This window comes from Palaemon carinicauda, chromosome 18, assembly GCF_036898095.1.
Source record: "Palaemon carinicauda isolate YSFRI2023 chromosome 18, ASM3689809v2, whole genome shotgun sequence".
Lineage (NCBI taxonomy): Eukaryota > Metazoa > Arthropoda > Malacostraca > Decapoda > Palaemonidae > Palaemon > Palaemon carinicauda.
In genome coordinates this window covers 80,792,587-80,805,024 of record NC_090742.1, presented here as the reverse complement: position 1 = coordinate 80,805,024, position 12,438 = coordinate 80,792,587, and the positions used below count along the sequence as shown (strand labels likewise).

Below are 12,438 nucleotides of genomic sequence, written 5' to 3'. Positions count from 1 at the left end.
TGCTACTGTCTGGCCAGTCAAAAGACCTCATAACTCTCTAGCGGTAGTATATATATATATATATATATATATATATATATATATATATATATATATATATATATATATATATATATGTATATATATATACTGTACATATATATATATATATATATATATATATATATATATATATATATATATATATATATATATATATATATACTATATATATATATATATATATATATATATATATATATATATACATGTACTGTACATATATATATATATATATATATATATATATATATATATATATAAAATAACTCACAATGTATGAAAAATAGAAGTTTATTTAGCTTTCGAAGGGACCATCTCCCTTTCTCTTCAGAATACAAATGGTTACAAATTTTTGAAAAAGAGGTACAGAAAGGTTCTTAAGAGATAAAAAGCCCGTTACAGTCTTAGCGAATATTAACAGCATTTCACGGTGGTTTGTTTACATCTTTTAACAATTCCTTAACAATAGTTACATTGTTTTTTACAATATTATTTAAAAACTGATCCAATTTAAAATTACTTTGATATATATTAAATTTATTAGAATTCTGAATTAAAACAGCTTCAATCAGTTTCCGTCTATGTGTATCAGGCATTGATATCAACTTGTCCATATTCTTAAAATCTATTGGGTGATTTTCCCGTGTCATATGTTTAAAAACAGCGCTATTTTCATCACCTCTTCTAATGGAATCTCTATGTTCTCTTTTTCTTCTCTCAAAATCTACTGATTTTTGAGAGAAGAAAAAGAGAACATAGAGATTCCATTAGAAGAGGTGATGAAAATAGCGCTGTTTTTAAACATATGACACGGGAAAATCACCCAATAGATTTTAAGAATATGGACAAGTTGATATCAATGCCTGATACACATAGACGGAAACTGATTGAAGCTGTTTTAATTCAGAATTCTAATAAATTTAATATATATCAAAGTAATTTTAAATTGGATCAGTTTTTAAATAATATTGTAAAAAACAATGTAACTATTGTTAAGGAATTGTTAAAAGATGTAAACAAACCACCGTGAAATGCTGTTAATATTCGCTAAGACTGTAACGGGCTTTTTATCTCTTAAGAACCTTTCTGTACCTCTTTTTCAAAAATTTGTAACCATTTGTATTCTGAAGAGAAAGGGAGATGGTCCCTTCGAAAGCTAAATAAACTTCTATTTTTCATACATTGTGGGTTATTTTATTTATCATAAATACACGGAAAATTGTGTATTTTAATGTATATATATATATATATATATATATATATATATATATATATATATATAAATTTATACTTACTTAGTTCTCTGGCACCCACGGCATACATAGGGCCCCAACGAATTCACGCCATATGTCTCTTTCACATGCCATCTCTCTGAGGTCACCCAATTCTCAGATCCAACCTCCCTTCGCTTTGTCATCAGCCACGTTTCTTTAGGTCTACCACGTCCTCTTATGTCCACCACGTCCTCTTATGTCCAGCGTCTTCCATGCAGATACATCCTGGACTAATTCATCTTCCTTTCTTAAAATATGTCCATTCATCTCCATTATGATAATCTATATTGTTCACATTGGGGCCCCCTGCCACCTCACGAATTGCCGCATTTGTTATGTGCTCCTGCCATTTGGTTCTAAATATCCTTCTCAATGCTTTATTTTCAAAGGGAAGAAATTTTGCATGGGTTCTTACAGTGCTGTACCACGACTGGTGCCCATAAGCTAATATCAATTTTAAAATGAAATGTATATTTTGATTTTCCTGAGAACTGATATTCGATTTGACCTCCAAACTGTTTTTGGCATGCCCATTGCTTGTTCTGCCCCTCCCTATTCTTTCCTTGAATTTTGTAGCTAGTGATCTATTGCCGGTAATGATGGTTCCTATATATTTGAAAGAGTTTGAGTTGCATAATATTACTCTTCAAATCAAGCTACATATCATGGAATGAAAATTTTTATCGTCACATCTTCTATCCCTTCTGAAACATGTTTGCTCTCTTCGAAGTATTCTATCTATTATAGGGTCTATTCTATTCAATATTACCTTGGATAAAACTTTCATACCTTCTGGTGACAATGTGATCCCTCGCCAATTCCCACTCTCTCAAATCTCCCTTCTTGGGTACTGTAATCCCTTTCTTTTTCCATACAACAGTCGCGACTTCATCTCACCATATATGGTAGAATAATTTATTGAACACAATGGGCGTTTGAATCTCCTTAGACTTCAACATTTCAGGTGCAATACCATCCATTCCTGGTGACTTATAATTTTTCAGTTGTTTAATTGCCAAAATGACGTCTGCCAACCTAATGTCACTTACGTCTATAGGAAGATCATGTTCGGCCTCAGGAATTTCTTCCTCGTTTAATGGGAGTGGCTTATTTAGTGTCTCTTCAAAATGTTCTTCCTATCTAGCTTTGATTTCAGGTTCCATATATAGTTAGATGATTTAAATTTCTGTTTCTGACAGGTAACTCGCCTTTTCTTTTCTTTACTGTAATTTTTCGAATACTGTCATATGTTTGTCTTATACTTCTTCAATCTCCTCTATTCAGATTTTGTCTTATCTGCAGTAGAATCAAAGAACCTTCTTTTACCTCTTCTACGACATCTCTTACTTCACTATCAAGCCTCATCTATTCAGTTCGGAATAAGATCAGGTGTGCGCTTTTTTCCTTTAATGATTCAAGTCAAATTTTGCTGTTTTTCTTTTCTCTATGAGTTTTAGTGTTTCACAACTCGTCATTTCCTTCCGTCTTACTCCACCTCCCTGTCCGATTGTGATGTTGGCAGATTCCTGCAAGATTTCTTCAAATTTTATGCTATGAATATTTACATCTAACCCTACTTCTTCATCAGGCAACATCTCTAAGACTGTAAATGTGTACCTGCACTCTATAACGTAATCACTCTTTTCGCTACTTTGACCTCTTAGTTTTTCAGTGTCATATCTGGTAGGTAGGTTTACATTAGCTTTCCTGATCTAAATCTTGTGCCTAAGGGTTGAGACAAGTTGGTGTCGCTTCCTATATCGGCTCCCCGTCGAGATCTGACATCCAGTAGTGAGATTTTACTTTTTCTATTTATTGTTAAATGGACAAATTTGTTGGATATTTTCCACAGGGAGGTGTACAAGCATACTTGTGTATATCTCTGTGTTTAAACAGTGTACTGCCTATATATATATATATATATATATATATATATATATATATATATATATATATATATATATATATATACATATATATATACATATGTATGTATGTATGTATGTATCTGCGTGTGTGTGTATTTATGTGTGCGCGCACAAGTGCGTTCAATCAGGCAACCTACAACCAATGACGAGAAAGATGGTAGAAGCTGATGTTCTTTATTATGATTATTATTACTAGCCAAGTTACAATCCTAGTTGGAAAAGCAGGATGCTATAAGCTCAAGGGCTCCAACAGGGAAAAATAGCCAAGCGAGGAAAGAAAATAAGGAAATTAATAAACGATGAGAAAAAAACAACAACATTATTTTAAACACAGTAACAATATCCAAACAGACATGTCATATATAAACTATAAAAAGACTTATGTCACCCTGGTCAACAAAAAAACATTTGCTCCAACTTTAAACTTTTGAAGTTCTACTAATTCAACTACCCGAATAGGAAGATCATTCGACAACTTGGTCACAGCTGGAATAAAACTTCTAGAATACTGTGTAGTATTGAGCTTCCTGATGGAGAAGGCCTGACTATTAGAATTATTTGCTTGCCTAGTATTAAAACAGGACGGAACTGTCCAGGAAGATTTGAATGTAAAGAATGGTCATAATTAGGAAAAATCTTATGCAACATGCATAATGAACTAATTGAACGACGGTGCTAAAGATTAATATCTAGATCACGAATAAGAAATGCAGAACGTGAGATTCTGTCCAAGAAATTAAGATGAGAATCCGTAGCTGAAGACCAAAAAAAGAACCATGCTTGAAACAAGGTAGAATGAAAGGATTAAAACCTAATGTGTTTCTCAAAAGTAAATCTGCTGTTGAGAATCACACCTAAAATTTTAAAAGAACCATACATAGTTAAAGGAACATTATCAATGCTGAGATCCAGATGTTGAGGAGCCACTGTCCCTGATCTACATACAATCATACTTTGAGTTTTGTTAGGATTCAACTTCATACCCCATAACTTGCACCATACTCTGATTTAAGCTACATCTCTATCAAAGGATTCAGCAACCCCAGATCTACATTCATGAGATGGAATTGATGCAAAGAGAGTAGCATCGTCATATGCAATAAGCTTGTTTTCTAGGCCAAACCACATGCCATGTGTATATAGTACGGAAAGTAATGGGCTAAGAACATTACCCTGTGGAACACCAGATATCACATTCCTATACTCACTATGTTGCCCATACACAACAACTCTTTGAGATCTTTTACTTAAAAATTTAATAATAATGCTAAGAAACGACCCACCCACTCTGAACTGTTTGAGTTTGGAGAAAAGGGCCTCATAAACATGTCTGAGGCTCTTTCAGGAAAGAATTGTCAGTGATATAAGCCTTCTGAAAGCTTTGTAAACGTTGTAGAGGCTGTGAAGTGAGTGAATGTTGTGTTTAAGCCAGTGATTTTAGCCTTCTGGAGAAGTTATAAACATGCCAGATGCTCTTTCAGGAAAGAATTGTTAGTGATATAAGCCTTCTCGAAGCTTTGTAAACGTTGTAGATGCTATGAAGTGAGTGAATGTGGTGTTGTAGCCAGTAATTTTAACCTTCTGGAGAAGTTATAAACATGTCTGAGGCTCTTTCAGGAAAGAATTGTTAGTGATATAAGCCTTCTGGAAGCTTTGTAAACGTTGTAGAGGCTGTGAAGTGAGTGAATGTGGTGTTGTAGCCAGTCATTTTAGCCTTCTGGAGAAGTAATAAACATGACTGTGGCTCTTTCAGGAAAGAATTGTCAGTGATATAAGCCTTCTGGAATCTTTGTAAACGTTGTAGAGGCTGTGAAGTGGGTGAATGTGGTGTTGTAGCCAGTCATTTTAGCCTTCTGGAGAAGTTATAAACATCACTGTGGCTCTTTCAGGAAAGAATTGTCGGTGATATAAGCCTTCTGGAAGCTTTGTAAACGTTGTAGAGGCTGTGAAGTGAGTGAATGTGGTGTTGTAACCAGTCATTTTAGCCTTCTGGATAAGTTATAAACATGGCAGAGGGTCTTTCAGGAAAGAATTGTCGACGATTTAAGCCTTCTGGAAGCTTTGTAAACGTTCTAGAAGCTGCGAAGTGAGTGAATGTTCTGTTGTAGCCAGTGATTTTCGCCTCCTGGATAAGTTTTAAACATAGCTGAGGCTCTTTCAGCTAAAAATGGTCGGTGATTTAAGCCTTCTGGAAGCCTTGTAAACATTTGAGAAGCTGCGAAGTGAGTGCATGTGTTATTGTAGCCAGTCATTTTAGCATTCTGGGGAAGTTATAAACATGGCAGAGGCTCTATCAGAAAAGAATTACTAGTGATATAAGTCTTCTGGAAGCTTTGTAAACTTTGTAGAGGCTGTGAAGTGAGTGAATGTGGTGTTGTAGCCAGTCATTTTAGCCTTCTCGAGAAGTTATAAATATGGCAGAGACTCTTTCAGAAAAGAATTGCCGGTGATTTAAGCTTTTTGTTAGGTTTGTACACGTTGTAAAGGCTGTGAAGTGATTGCATAAGGTGCTGTAGCCAGTCATTTTAGCATTCTGGCAAGGTTATAAACATGGCAGGGGCTCTTTCAGGAAAGAATTGTCGGTGATTTAAGCCTTCTGGAAGCTTTTTAAACGTTGTAGAGGCTGTGAACTGAGTGAATGTGGTGTTGTAACCAGTCATTTTAGCCTTCTGGCAAAGTTATTAACATTGCGGAGGCTCTTTCATGAAAGGATTGTTGGTGATTCAAGCCATCTGGAAGCTTTGCAAAAATTCTAGAGGCTTTAAAGTGAGTTTACGATTCTCTCTCTCTCTCTCTCTCTCTCTCTCTCTCTCTCTCTCTCTCTCTCTCTCTCTCTCTCTCTCTCTCTCTCTCTCTCTCTCATAAAGGAATGGCAGTTATTATAGTCGTCTGGAAGCTTTTTGAACGTTATATATGTTGACTTAGCAAGGATCTGGCAGAAATTTCTTATCTTATGGAAGCGTTGCGGAAATATATCTGTGTGAAAGAATTAATGCGGTAGAATCATTTAAATATTTAGTAACTATGATATCTAATACAGGGCCTTTAGAATTTGAGTTCAATGAAAGATTGAAAGAAGCAAATCAGACAATGACTAGGTTAAGTATGTATGTACTGTATATAACACTCATAAAACCACACACACACACACTCATATCTTGGGTTAGATTTCTCCTGCTTGAGCGTACACTCAGGCACACTATTTCTCTTCATCTTGTTTTGTTAAAGTTTTTATAGTTTATATAGGAAATATTTATTTCAATGTTACTGTTCTTAAAATATTTTCTTTTCCCTTGTTTCCTTTCCTACAATAACAATAGTAATAACAATAACAATAAACAAAACAATAATAATAATAATAATAATAATAATAATAATAATAATAATAATAATAATAATGATAATTATTTATTAATAAATAACTTACTACTATGAGATTCAGGGCCTCTGTAACACGGTTTTTTGGACTTTGCTCCTTATCAAAGCATCGGATGTAGCTGAAAGTTGACATATGTATATTTTACAACCACACACAAATTTTGTCAGCATTATCAATAACCTAAACCCGATAGTTTTAATTTTTATAGAGTATAAATGATCTAGCCGACGCCATGGCCAGTGATAACGAGCCAAGAGTCGAAAACATTCATTATATAAGCAATGTAAACACCTTTTGACAGAATTTTGCCCCGCCCATCCACCAGACACCCATTCACCTTGTCCCATTGGCTCTGAAACCCATAACAGTCAAGAATGGCTAACAGGATTTGGAATTGCCCCCGTGGTTGCAAAATTGCATTTGTCTTACGATTTGCAACTTTATACAGTCAAGAGAGAGCCCATGGCCATATTTACTATAGCCTGAATAGGTAATTATTCAGTTTCTAGTTTAATTCCAATGTTTATGGTCTGATTTGTATTTAGCGTAACATGATTATAATACTTGTAATGTCATTCAGGCTTTTGAACATTTCCATTAACTATTCACTATGCCACCAAGAGAGAGAGAGAAAGAGAGAGATTGTATGTAAACAGTCTTTATATAACTATTTTTGTTAAAATAAGATTATTGTGCTGAAATCTCCATCAGACCAACGGATAATCCGATATAATTTTTTTTCTTCTTCTCAGGCCGTATGACCGTGTTGGCTATGTTTTGGGCATGACTGCAGGTGCAGTGAGGGTCACCGTCAACCGTGCCTCCAGTTCCGTTCCTTCACTATCGTCAGGATCACAAGTGCCGCCTGTCTTTGATAACTTTACGATTGGTTCCATTCGCCGCTGTATCCACAGAAAGTTTGCCGAAAAGGAGCATTTTACTGTTGGTTCCTTGACAAATGACCTCAAAACAGCTGGCATTATTCCGGAAATGACATCATGGGCTTCAGTACTTCGACTCTTGCATTCTATGGGATTCAAGTATAAAACTTCCCAACGTAAGATGTATGTAAGGAAGGAATCTCTGGAAATTGTATGCCACCGGATAACTGCTCTCCGTGATCTACGACGCCAGCGGGAGGAGGGGAGAGTGGTCGTTTTTACGTAGATGAAACCTGGTTCACAACGAGGATGGCCCACAACAGGGAATGGGCAGACACTACGCAGGATATCACCAGCCCCACTTACAGTCGTCAGGTTCCTCCTGGAGAAGGTGAGCGTTTTGTAGTGGTGGCAGCTGGCACGAATGAGGGCTTTATAGATGGTTCATACCTGTGCTACCTGGCCAAGACCAATCAGGGAGACTACCATGGCGAGATGAATGCAAAGTTGTTCAAACAGTGGCTAACGACGCAACTTCTGCCATCCCTTCCCGAGCCATCTGTACTTGTGCTTGATACATACATACATATACCAAAGGCACTTCCCCCAATTTTGGGGGGTAGCCGACATCAACAAAGAAACAAAACACAAAGGGGATCTCTACTCTCTACGTTCCTCCAGCCTAACCAGGGACTCAGCTGAGTTCAGCTGGTACTGCTAGGGTGCCACAGCCCAACCTCCCACATTATCCACCACAGATGAAGCTTCATAATAAGGAATCCCCTACTGCTGCTACCTCCGCGGTCATCTAAGGCACCGGAGGAAGCAGCAGGGCCTACCGGAACTGCGTCACAATCGCTCGCCATTCATTCCTATTTCTAGCACGCTCTCTTGCCTCTCTCTCATCTATCCTCCTATCACCCAGAGCTTTCTTCACACCATCCATCCACCCAAACCTTGGCCTTCCTCTTGTACTTCTCCCATCAACTCTTGCATTCATCACCTTCTTTAGCAGACAGCCATTTTCCATTCTCTCAACATGGCCAAACCACCTCAACACATTCATATCCACTCTAGCCGCTAACTCATTTCTTACACCCGTTCTCACCCTCACCACTTCGTTCCTAACCCTATCTACTCGAGATACACCAGCCATACTCCTTAGACACTTCATCTCAAACACATTCAATTTCTGTCTCTCCATCACTTTCATTCCCCACAACTCCGATCCATACATCACAGTTGGTACATTCACTTTCTCATATAGAACTCTTTTTACATTCATGCCCAACCCTCTATTGTTTACTACTCTGTTAAATGCCCCCAACACTTTGCATCCTTCATTCACTCTCTGACATACATCTGCTTCCACTCTACCATTTGCTGCAACAACAGACCCCAAGTACTTAAACTGATCCACCTCCTCAAGTAACTCTCCATTCAACATGACATTCAACCTTGCACCACCTTCCCTTCTCGTACATCTCATAACCTTACTCTTACCCACATTAACTCTCAACTTCCTTCTCTCACACACCCTTCCAAATTCTGTCACTAGTCGGTCAAGCTTCTCTTCTGTGTCTGCTACCAGTACAGTATCATCCGCAAACAACAACTGATTTACCTCCCATTCATGATCATTCTCGCCTACCAGTTTTAATCCTCGTCCAAGCACTCGAGCATTCACCTCTCTCACCACTCCATCAACATACAAGTTAAACAACCACGGCGACATCACACATCCCTGTCTCAGCCCCACTCTCACCGGAAACCAATCGCTCACTTCATTTCCTATTCTAACACATGCTTTACTACCTTTGTAGAAACTTTTCACTGCTTGCAACAACCTTCCACCAACTCCATATTACCTCATCACATTCCACATTGCTTCCCTATCAACTCTATCATTATGCTTTCTCCAGATCCATAAACTCAACATACACCTCCTTACCTTTTGCTAAATATTTCTCGCATATCTGCCTAACTGTAAAAATCTGATTCATACAACCCCTACCTCTTCTAAAACCACCCTGTACTTCCAAGATTGCATTCTCTGTTTTATCCTTAATCCTATTAATCATTACTCTACCATACACTTTTCTAACTACACTCAACAAACTAATACCTCTTGAATTACAACACTCATGCACATCTCCCTTACCCTTATATAGTGGTACAATACACGCACAAACCCAATCTACTGGTACCATTGACAACACAAAACACATATTAAACAATCTCACCAACCATTCAAGTACAGTCACACCCCCTTCCTTCAACATCTCAGCTTTCACACCATCCATACCAGATGCTTTTCCTACTCTCGTTTGATCTAGTGCTCTCCTCACTTCCTCTATTGTAATCTCTCTCTCATTCTCATCTCCCATCACTGGCACCACAACACCTGGAACAGCAATTATATCTGCCTCCCTATTATCCTCAACATTCAGCAAACTTTCAAAATATTCCGCCCACCTTTTCCTTGCCTCCTCTCCTTTTAACAACCTTCCATTTCCATCTTTCACTGTCAATTCAATTCTTGCGCCAGCCTTCCTTACTCTCTTCACTTCTTTCCAAAACTTCTTCTTATTTTCTTCATATGACTGACCCAGTCCCTGACCCCACCTCAGGTCAGCTGCCCTCTTTGTCTCATGTACCTTGCGCTTTACTTCCACATTTTTCTCTCTATATTTTTCATACTTCTCTGTACTATTACTCTGCAACCATTCTTCAAAAGCCCTCTTTTTCTCTTCCACTTTTACCTTCACTCCTTCATTCCACCATTCACTGCCCTTCCTCATGCTGCCTCCAACAACCTTCTTGCCACATACATCACTTGCAATCCCAACAAAACTTTCTTTTGCTAACTTCCACTCCTCCTCTAAATTACCAGTTTCTCTTACTCTCACCTCGTCATATGCCATTTTCAACCTTTCCTGATATTTACTTTTTACCCCCGGTTTTATTAGCTCTTCAACCCTCACTACCTCCCTTTTACATCCACCTACTCTATTCCCCCACTCGTTTGCTACAACTAATTTTCCTTCCACCAAAAAATGATCAGACATACCGTTAGCCATACCCCTAAACACGTGCACGTCTTTCAATCTTCCAACATTCTTTTAGTTATCAACACATAATCCATTAATGCCCTTTCTACTACTCTTCCATTTGCCACTCTTACCCATGTATACTTATTTTTATCTTTCTTTTTAAAAAAGCTAGCACTTCTTACCATCTCTTTTTCAACACACATATCTACCAGTCTCTCACCATTCTCATTTTCACCTGGTACGCCATACTTCCCAATGACACCTTCTACCTCTCCAGCGCCCACTCTAGCATTTAAGTCACCCATGACAACTACATAATTCCTTCTACCCAGTCCTTCTACACACCTAGTTAATTCATTCCAGAACTCATTCCGCTCTTCTTCACTTTTCTCACTACCTGGCCCATACGCACTGACAAACGCCCAACATTCCCTACCCAACCTAACCCTTACCCACATTAACCTAGATGATATCTCCTTCCATTCCACTACTTTACCTGTCATCCATTCACTCAGCAATAACGCCACACCCTCTCTCGCTCTTTCCTTTTCAATCCCAGACACTCTACCAGACATTTCACCAAACATCACTTCACCCTTTCCTTTCATCTTTGTCTCACACAAGGCCAATACATCCATCCTTCTACTTCTAAACATACTTCCAATCTCACATCTTTTACTCTCTATCGTACTACATCCACGCACATTCAAACACCCCAAAACTAGAGTGCAGGGAGCAGTCACTCTCCCCCCAGCTCCATCTCTTTGATAATGTCTCACAGGATTTTTTATACAGGAGAGGGGGTTCCCAGCCCCCTCGTCCCGTCCCTTTTAGTCGCCTCTTATGACACGCAGGGATAACGTTGGCGCTATTCTAATTGTTTTTATGCCCCCGCGGCCACAGGGGGCATAATGATAATGCACCATATCATAGCACACTGCTCGAGGAGAGTTGATGCCCCACATCAGCAACCAAAAAGGCAGATCTCGTCAGGTAATTATAATGACTTCCAATATATATATATATATATATATATATAAATTGTTCGAAGAGTCAATTAACCTATTATAATGGGAACTTGATTAAATTGCACTTTATTGCTTGTACTACATGTACAATATATGATCTATCTTTAAGGTATTAGTATTCTATTATGTTCTCTCGTCAGGTGGCTAGAACAGCGCAGGATATCGTTCCGACCTTCTGCCACACGCTCTGAGTTGCTGCTTATTTGCCAAGAGAATCGGCCGGAGCGAAGGTATGAGATTGACAACAACATCCGTGAATGGGGCCATGATGTTGTGCGTTTGCCCCCCGTTCACCCCGAGCTCAATGCAATTGAACAGGTGTGGGGGTTAATTAAGAGACACATACGTTCCTCCGTCCGTCGATTTACTCGATCCGACCTGCAGGACAGGTTGGAGGAAGCCAGGCTTTCTGTTACCCAAGAAGTGTGGGCAGGAGCAGTTCGACAATCCCGTCATTTCGAAGAGGAGTAATGGGAGTCGGACAATATCCGAGAGACAGTAGAACCAGTCATCATTAGCCTGGCCAGTGACGATGAGGACGGGGAAGATGATCTTTTCCTCGAGAGTGGTGATGACTGCATTTTGTAAATAAATCATGAATAGTTTTAGGAGTTTTATTTGTACATCTAATGGGAATTTATAAAAGTAAAGTGAACATAATTCATTTATCCTTTGAAATAATTACTACATGTAGCAAAACAAATAGTAGTAAAGATGATAATGCAATGAAGGAATGATACCATACTTTATCTTTAGCTTCAACATCGGCAATAACATACCCAGTTCCCATAATTTGTCAGCTTAATGAAATAACTTATCATCTAATGTTAAACTTAATTTCTGAGGAGGCCAT

General features: G+C 38.2%; 1 pseudogene; it reads left to right on the top strand.

Moving 5' to 3' along the window:
- Positions 1-7,024: 7,024 nt before the first annotated feature.
- On the top strand, positions 7,025-12,173 carry LOC137658013 (uncharacterized; annotated as a pseudogene).
- The last annotated feature ends 265 nt before the right edge of the window (positions 12,174-12,438 follow it).